The sequence below is a fragment of the Tupaia chinensis genome, unplaced genomic scaffold (assembly GCF_000334495.1).
Source record: "Tupaia chinensis unplaced genomic scaffold, TupChi_1.0 Scaffold145519_1, whole genome shotgun sequence".
Lineage (NCBI taxonomy): Eukaryota > Metazoa > Chordata > Mammalia > Scandentia > Tupaiidae > Tupaia > Tupaia belangeri.
In genome coordinates, this window is record NW_006205376.1 from 1,859,444 (window position 1) to 1,867,950 (window position 8,507).

The window sequence follows — 8,507 nt, forward strand, 5'->3', positions numbered from 1 at the left end:
ACTCCCACATAGTCGACTGTGGTTTGAGTCCTGGACCCAGTGGCATAAAACTCAGGCCAGGTGCATGTGTGCATGTGCTCAAAATCCCAAGAGGAGACTGGAAGAGAAGCGATTGCAGAGTGGCCATACCCCCTGCGGGGTGATTTCTCACTTTCTGTCTCTCTGTCTCTGTCCCTCTGGGGAACACATGCACCCTATAGAAAAAAAATCTCTCTTAAAACAAAACCAAAAACAGTTGGCTGTGTGCTTTGGGGTTTATTTCTGGTATATTTGTTCTGTTCCATTGGTCTACATGCTTGTTTTTGTGCCATGCTCATTTTTCTACCATGTTTTTTTTTTTTTTTTTTTTGAGAGGTTTTCGCTGTAGGGCGCGTGCACTCACCAGACAGACAGAGAGAGACATAGAGACAGAAAGCGAGAAATCACCCCCCAGGGGGGATGGTCATGCCACAATCCCTTCTCCTCCATTCTCCTCTCAGGATCTTGGGCACGCACGCACACGCGCCCGGCGTGAGTTCTAAGCCATTGGGTCCGGGACGCGAACTGTGGTCGACTACGTGGGAGTCCAGCGACATAGCCATTATGCTAACTGCTGGTTCCCTACCATGCTGTTTTGACTATCACATCTTTGTAATATATTTTGGGGTCAGGGAGTGAGATTCTTCCTACTTTATTTTTTTGCATAGTATTGCTCTGATGATATAGGATCTTTTATGATTCTAGACAAACTTTATGATTTTTAAAATCTCTTTCTGAGAAGAGTATCTCTGGTATAGGGTGTATGCACTCGCTGAAGAGACAGAGTGAGACAGAGAGACAGAAAGTAAGAAATCACTCCCTGAGGGGATGGCCACACTGCAATCTCTTCTCTCCCATTCTCCTCTTGGGATTTTGGGCATGCATTAAAATTTTAAATTATTTGGGTAGCATTGACATTTTGATTATATTAATTCTTCCAATCCAGGAGCATGGAATGCTTTTTCACTTTTTTTCATTTTCAACTTATTAAGTTTTTCATAGTCCTTGTAGAGGTCTTTGACTTCTTTTGTTAGGTTTATTCCTAGGTAGCTTATGTTTTTGTGGCTATTGTAAATGGAATTGCTTTTTTCAGTTGTATCTCAGTTTGTTTATGGTTGGTGTATGGAAATACTGTAGATTTTTGTATGTTCATATTGTATCCTCCTGCTTTACTATATTCATTTATCACTTCTAGGATTTTCTTGGTGGACTCTTTTGAATCTTCTATGTATATAATCATGTCATCTGCAATTAGAGATATTTTCACTCCTTCGTTTCCTATTTATATGCCGTTTATTTTATTCTCTTTTCTGATTGCATTGACCAGGACATCCTGGATTATATTGAAAAGGAGTGCAAGAAGCGGGCAGCCTTTGTCTTGTTCCTGTTTTTAGTGGAAAGGCTTTCACCTTTTCCCCATTCAGGATGGTGGGCTTGTCATATATGGCTTTTCTAGTGTTGACAAATGTCCCTTCTATGCCGATTTTGTGAGCACCTTAATCAGAAAGGAATGTTTTTATTTTATCAAATGCTTTTTCTACATCAGTTGATATGATCATATGGTTTTTATCTTTCCTTTGATTAATATGATGTATTACATTCATAGTTTGGGGTATAGTGAACCACCCTTGCATCCCTGGAACAAAGTCAACTTGGTCATGGTGTATAATTTTTTTAATGTGTCATTGGATATGATTTGCTAGTATCTTGTTGATAATTTTTAAATCTGTATTCATCAGGGATTTAGTCTGTAGTTTTCTTTTTTGGTGATATCTTCATCTGTTTTATGAATGAAGGAAATGGAGACTTCATAGAATGAATTTGAGAGGGTTTCTTCCTTTTGAATTGTTAGAAATACTTTGAGTAGAATAGGGGGTTAGTGCTTCTTTAAAAGTTTTGTAGAATTCAGAAGAGAAGCCATCAGGACCTGGGCTTTTCTTCATTGGGAGACTATTACTGATCCAGTCTCATTGCTTGTTAGTGTATTCAGGCTTCTGTGTCTTCCTGATTCAATCTTGGTAGATAGTATGTGTCCAGAAATCTGTCTATGTCTTCCAGGTTTTCTTGTTTGTTGGCATATAATTGCTATAATATTCTTTCATGATCTTTAGTATTTTTGTTGACTGTTGTAACATTGCCTGTTACATTTCTGATTTAATTTATCTGGTTCCTTTCTCTATTCTGCTTAATTAGTCTAGCCTGTGGTGTGTCAATTAAGTTTTTCTTTGCCAAGAACCAGCTTTTAGATGAATTTCTGACTTACATGAAATGGACATACATTTTGGGTCCTAAGGGCCTTTCTCCCCGGCAGGAGAAATTTGGCGATCATTTAGCTAACCAATTGTTCAAACATAACAGCTAGAACATGTGTTCCAAACTGCTGTGACCTATAGGTGGTGCCTCTGCCTGGGAGGTTGGAAGCCTCACCCACCAACCTCAGTTTGGTTCTTGGGCCAACCTGAACATGACAGGTGTGGTTGTGTGTGCCTAGGTAATTGAAAGGTTCAGGCAGGAGAACTGCAACACAGTGAGATGTTGTCAAAATATCTGTCTCCATATTTTTCCTTCTCTCATAAAAGAAAAAAAGAATATGAGCCATGTGTGTCTTCAGGCCTGATTCTGTAATGGTATTGCTTGTAGGTTAATCTAGTCTGGGTGTCATCAAGGAAACTGCCCCTGACGGGTGGGTCTACCTGATTCAGGAACTTTCATTAGCAACATCTAACAGTTGAAACACACATTTAACTTGGGGCCAAGTCCCTGGGCATGGCAGCTAAACAATAAATGGACATATTATTCTCAATATTTCAATATACATATATCAACTACACTAATGACGATAACTCATTCTTTAAGATATTAGTTAAAAATAGATTAGTTAAACTCATAAGCAGTACTGTCAAGGGAAATGTCTGTAGTAGATACAGACAGGGACACTTACTGCTTTAATGGTCTTTGTTCTGGTGATCTGCTTTAGTTTACCTCATATCAGTTTTTTTTTCTTGTAGCGTAACCGTCATTGATTAATGACTCTGAAATTAGTCTTTATTCACAATTGTTTAGAATTCTAGCATGGAGAGAGACTTTCTCAGTTGTCATTCTATTCAGTCCCTTTGGTACAATACATTTGGCACCATAAGTGCAAGTGTGCTGATACAGTGAGGGCGAATACTCTGTTACCGCCCTTTACAAAATGACTTCTATTATTGATGTTATTTTGTTATGTGACTCCTTCTGTTTCGGTTAAAATGAGGATTTTTAATTTTTTTAAAATTTTTTTGCCAGAGGGCACACACACTTACCAGAGAGTATAAAATTAGTTAATTAATTCCGTGAGAGAGAGCAAGCCATCCCCAACAGGGTCTTTATGGTGTGACCCACCCCTAGCCCCACCCAGCCTGGTTCATGGAAAAGTGCAGGTTTAGTGTGTGTGGGGAGAGGTCTCCAGACACTAACTCAGGATTTTCCCATGTGGGTCCAGCGTTGTAGAGCATTACATCACTGCTGTGACATCGACTGGCCCTCGAGGATTCTGTATTCTGATAGATGACACATACTTTGTTAGGGAAGGGATGACTTTTGTTTGGTTAACCTTTTATTTCTAGGAGCTGGTCCTGGAGTGCAATATAGTAGATATTGAAGAATTATTATTGTAAATATTCAATAGGAACTAATAAGATGAAAGAAGCAATGTTGGATTGGATAGCCTTTACCCTAAAAGATCTCTCAAGGGACCAGAAGATAGCATAGTGGCTATGTTGTTGGATTCCCATGTAATCAGCTATGGTCCGCGTCTCAGACCTGGTAGCTTAAATCTCATGCTAGCCGTGTGTGTGTGGCATGCCCAAAATCACCAGAGGAGAATGGAGGAAAAGGGCTTGCAGCATGGCTCTCTCCCCAGGGGGTGATATCTCTCTTTATGTCTCTCTGTCTCTGCTATAGAGCACATGCATTCTATAGCAAAAATCTCTTTTAAAAAAAAAAAAGATCTTGCAATTCTATCAGGGCTGGTAGATACATAGTAACTATACCATGTGGAATAAGCAAAGTGCCATAGGGGAAAAGTAAGTATTAAAAGAGTTGAAAGTGGGACCAGCAGGTGGCATAGTGGTTAAGACACTGGACTCCCACAAAGTTGACTATGGTCTGAGTCTTGGACTTGGCAGCTTGAAACTCATGCCAGGCGTGTGTATGTGCTCGAAACCCTAAGAGGAGAATGGAGGAGAAGAGATTGAGGCGTGGCCATCCCCCCATGGGTGATTTCTCGCTTTCTGTCTCTCTCTGGCGAGCACACATCTCATGAGAAATATCAGAAAGGGCATCAGGTAGAAAATGATGTTTGAAGTGGACCTTGAAGAAATTGAAGGATAAAGTTCCAACATGTAGAGATGAGGATGGTAAGGCCTGGAGCATGTCAGGAAACTTGAAATGATTTGTTTTGATGGGAATGAAGGGTAAATGCTGGGCACATGTAGGGGTGAGGCCAGAGTGGATGGCTGGGGCTATATATTGGAGGGTCTTGAAGACTAAGTTTGAGGAAAACATCTTTGGCTTGGTTATCAAAGAAGTCATTTATGATTTTCGAGCATGTTAAGCATTAGTTTACTCTTTAGTCTTTGTTTCTATCAATTTATGATTTATATCAGTGACTTTAAAAATATGTACTAATAGCGATTTGTGTTTCTCTAGCAACATACATCTTTAATCCCAATGCTGGCTGTTCTATCCCTTCACTAACAGGAGTTAGTTTGGGACAAAAACAAAAGTGTATTTATAAAATTTTGTCTTTTGTGTTTTCAGTCTTAGGCTTTGTCTATAAAATGACCATTAACTTGGCTTATATTTACTAGTTCATCAACTACTTTTTACTTGTAGATAAAAATAATTATTTAAAAAAATTACCGGGTTGTCAGAAAAGTCATGACACATTTTTACATAGAAAAGATATGTCTTGACTCTCCCAACAATTAGGTAATTATTTTTTTAACTTTTAAAATTTTTAAATATATTTTTAATACATTCAATCACATTTTTTAGCTTACAAGGTGATCATTTCAATATGTGAACATTTCTCCCCGGTCCAGTTGATCAAAATATAACAATACTGCCTTCCTGTCTCAACAATGCTGTCTCCATGTCCCTCCTCCAAATGTTTTTCCCCAGGCCCCACTCCTCCACACACACCACATCTGGCATTCACACCCATCTCTTGTGTTTGTCCATCCTTTAGCCCATCAGCTTCAGTTATAGAGTGCTGACACTCGGTATATATTAAGTGGGGACATACAGTGTCTCTCCCTCATGGCCTGGCTTGCTTCACTCAGCAGTAAATCTTCCATATTCTTTGACTTTCTGTCAAAAGCCAGGGTTTTCAATTAGGTAATTATTATATATAAATGGGCATCTTTGATAATGTTTTAAAAAATTTTAATAATGACATTTTCTTACTATGTATTATATTAAACCACTGAAAGGACAAATGCTATTTATACAGTATAATCAGAAATATGCAAAGCACATAGAAAATCCTGGAAGAAAATTCACCAAACTGATAAAGGTAGTTTGTCTTTGTTATGAGCTCCTTTTCTTCTTTTTTTTTGGAAGAGTTTTTTTTTTTTTTTTTTTTGCTATAGTGTTTTTGGGCCCACACCAATTGAAGTGGACCTTGAAGAAATTGAAGGATAAAGTTCCAACATGTAGAGATGAGGATGGTAAGGCCTGGAGCATGTCAGGAAACTTGAAATGATTTGTTTTGATGGGAATGAAGGGTAAATGCTGGGCACATGTAGGGGTGAGGCCAGAGTGGATGGCTGGGGCTATATATTGGAGGGTCTTGAAGACTAAGTTTGAGGAAAACATCTTTGGCTTGGTTATCAAAGAAGTCATTTATGATTTTCGAGCATGTTAAGCATTAGTTTACTCTTTAGTCTTTGTTTCTATCAATTTATGATTTATATCAGTGACTTTAAAAATATGTACTAATAGCGATTTGTGTTTCTCTAGCAACATACATCTTTAATCCCAATGCTGGCTGTTCTATCCCTTCACTAACAGGAGTTAGTTTGGGACAAAAACAAAAGTGTATTTATAAAATTTTGTCTTTTGTGTTTTCAGTCTTAGGCTTTGTCTATAAAATGACCATTAACTTGGCTTATATTTACTAGTTCATCAACTACTTTTTACTTGTAGATAAAAATAATTATTTAAAAAAATTACCGGGTTGTCAGAAAAGTCATGACACATTTTTACATAGAAAAGATATGTCTTGACTCTCCCAACAATTAGGTAATTATTTTTTTAACTTTTAAAATTTTTAAATATATTTTTAATACATTCAATCACATTTTTTAGCTTACAAGGTGATCATTTCAATATGTGAACATTTCTCCCCGGTCCAGTTGATCAAAATATAACAATACTGCCTTCCTGTCTCAACAATGCTGTCTCCATGTCCCTCCTCCAAATGTTTTTCCCCAGGCCCCACTCCTCCACACACACCACATCTGGCATTCACACCCATCTCTTGTGTTTGTCCATCCTTTAGCCCATCAGCTTCAGTTATAGAGTGCTGACACTCGGTATATATTAAGTGGGGACATACAGTGTCTCTCCCTCATGGCCTGGCTTGCTTCACTCAGCAGTAAATCTTCCATATTCTTTGACTTTCTGTCAAAAGCCAGGGTTTTCAATTAGGTAATTATTATATATAAATGGGCATCTTTGATAATGTTTTAAAAAATTTTAATAATGACATTTTCTTACTATGTATTATATTAAACCACTGAAAGGACAAATGCTATTTATACAGTATAATCAGAAATATGCAAAGCACATAGAAAATCCTGGAAGAAAATTCACCAAACTGATAAAGGTAGTTTGTCTTTGTTATGAGCTCCTTTTCTTCTTTTTTTTTGGAAGAGTTTTTTTTTTTTTAGGGCATGTGAGCTCGCCAGAAAGACAGAGAGAAACAGAAAGTGAGAAATCACCCCCCCGGGGGGATGATTTTTTGATAAAAATTGTACATACTTATCATGTATAACATGTTTGAAATATGTATACATTATGGAATGACTTATCAAGTTAATTGACATATGTATTACCAATATTCTTGTCATTTTTAAAAAAGAATTATTTTATTTAACTTCTTAAAATTTATTATTATTATCATTATTATTTTTCAGTTTGATCAGAGAGAGACAGAGAGAGAGAGAGGAAGTGATAAAGCAAGCCACCAGGTCCAAGACTCGAACCGTATTCGGCCATGTGGGAGTCCAGTGCCTTTAACCACCATGCCACTTGCCGGCCCCCATTCTTGTCATTTTTTATAATGAGAATACAAAAAATGAAAATTTGTTCTCTTAGCAATTTTTAAGAATACAATACATTGTTGGCCCAGCTGACATGGCACAGTCTGTAATGTACTGGACTGTGGTGCTGGAAGCCACATGACTGACCATAGGTTCAGATCCCTAGGTTGACCTGAAAACTCACCAGGTGCGCATGTGTGCCCAAGATCCTAAGGAGCTGGAGGGCTGGGGAAAAGGAATCGTGGCACTTTGAGACCAGGTCCATACCAGGTTTTTTGTTTCTCTCACTCTATCTCATTAGAAAAGAAAAATACAATGCATTATTATTCACTTTTGTCACCAGGTTGTACAGTAGACTCTCGAACTTATTGTTCTATCTAAATGAAATTTTGTATTCTTTGACCTACCAGTTAAGGTGATGATTCTTGATAATTTCTTAGCTAAATTAATTCATTGAATAATATTTTAAGCTTTAAAATGATATTTAGACTCAACTCTATGAGTTTAAATTTGAGTGAAGTACCTGGATTTCTTAATCTTTTTCTAATTTGTCAGAGGACATGTGCACTTGCTGGAGAGAGAAAGAGAGAGACAGACAGACAGACAAAGAATATGACAGACAGACAGAGAAAATTGAGAAATCATCCTTCATGGAGGATGTTACACTACAATCCCTTTTCTTCTATTTCTCCCTCCTTTTGGGATTTTGTGCATGCATACACATGGACCTGGTATATTTTTCAAGCTGCTGGATCTGGGACCTGAACCTGTGGTTGGCTATGTTATATCCAGCTGCCTTCACCACCACACCAGAGGCTGGCCTTAAAATTTGTTTGAGTACTTATAAAATGAATATTTAGAAATTTAAAAGTCTCAAGTGAAAGAAAATCATTAGGTAATTATTATACATACTCATGAGGGCATCTTTGACAACAAAATTATGTTTTAAAAATGTTTTAATAATGACATTTTCTTTCTATGTATTATATTAAACCACTGAAAGGACAAATGCTATTTATGCAGTATAATCAGAAATATGCAAAGCACATAGAAAATCCTGGAAGAAAATTCACCAAACTGATAAAGGTAGTTTGTCTTTGTTATGAGCTCCTTTTCTTCTTTTTTTGGGGAAGAGTTTTTTTTTTTTTTTTTTTTTCTATTGTGTGTGTGAGCTCCACAAAA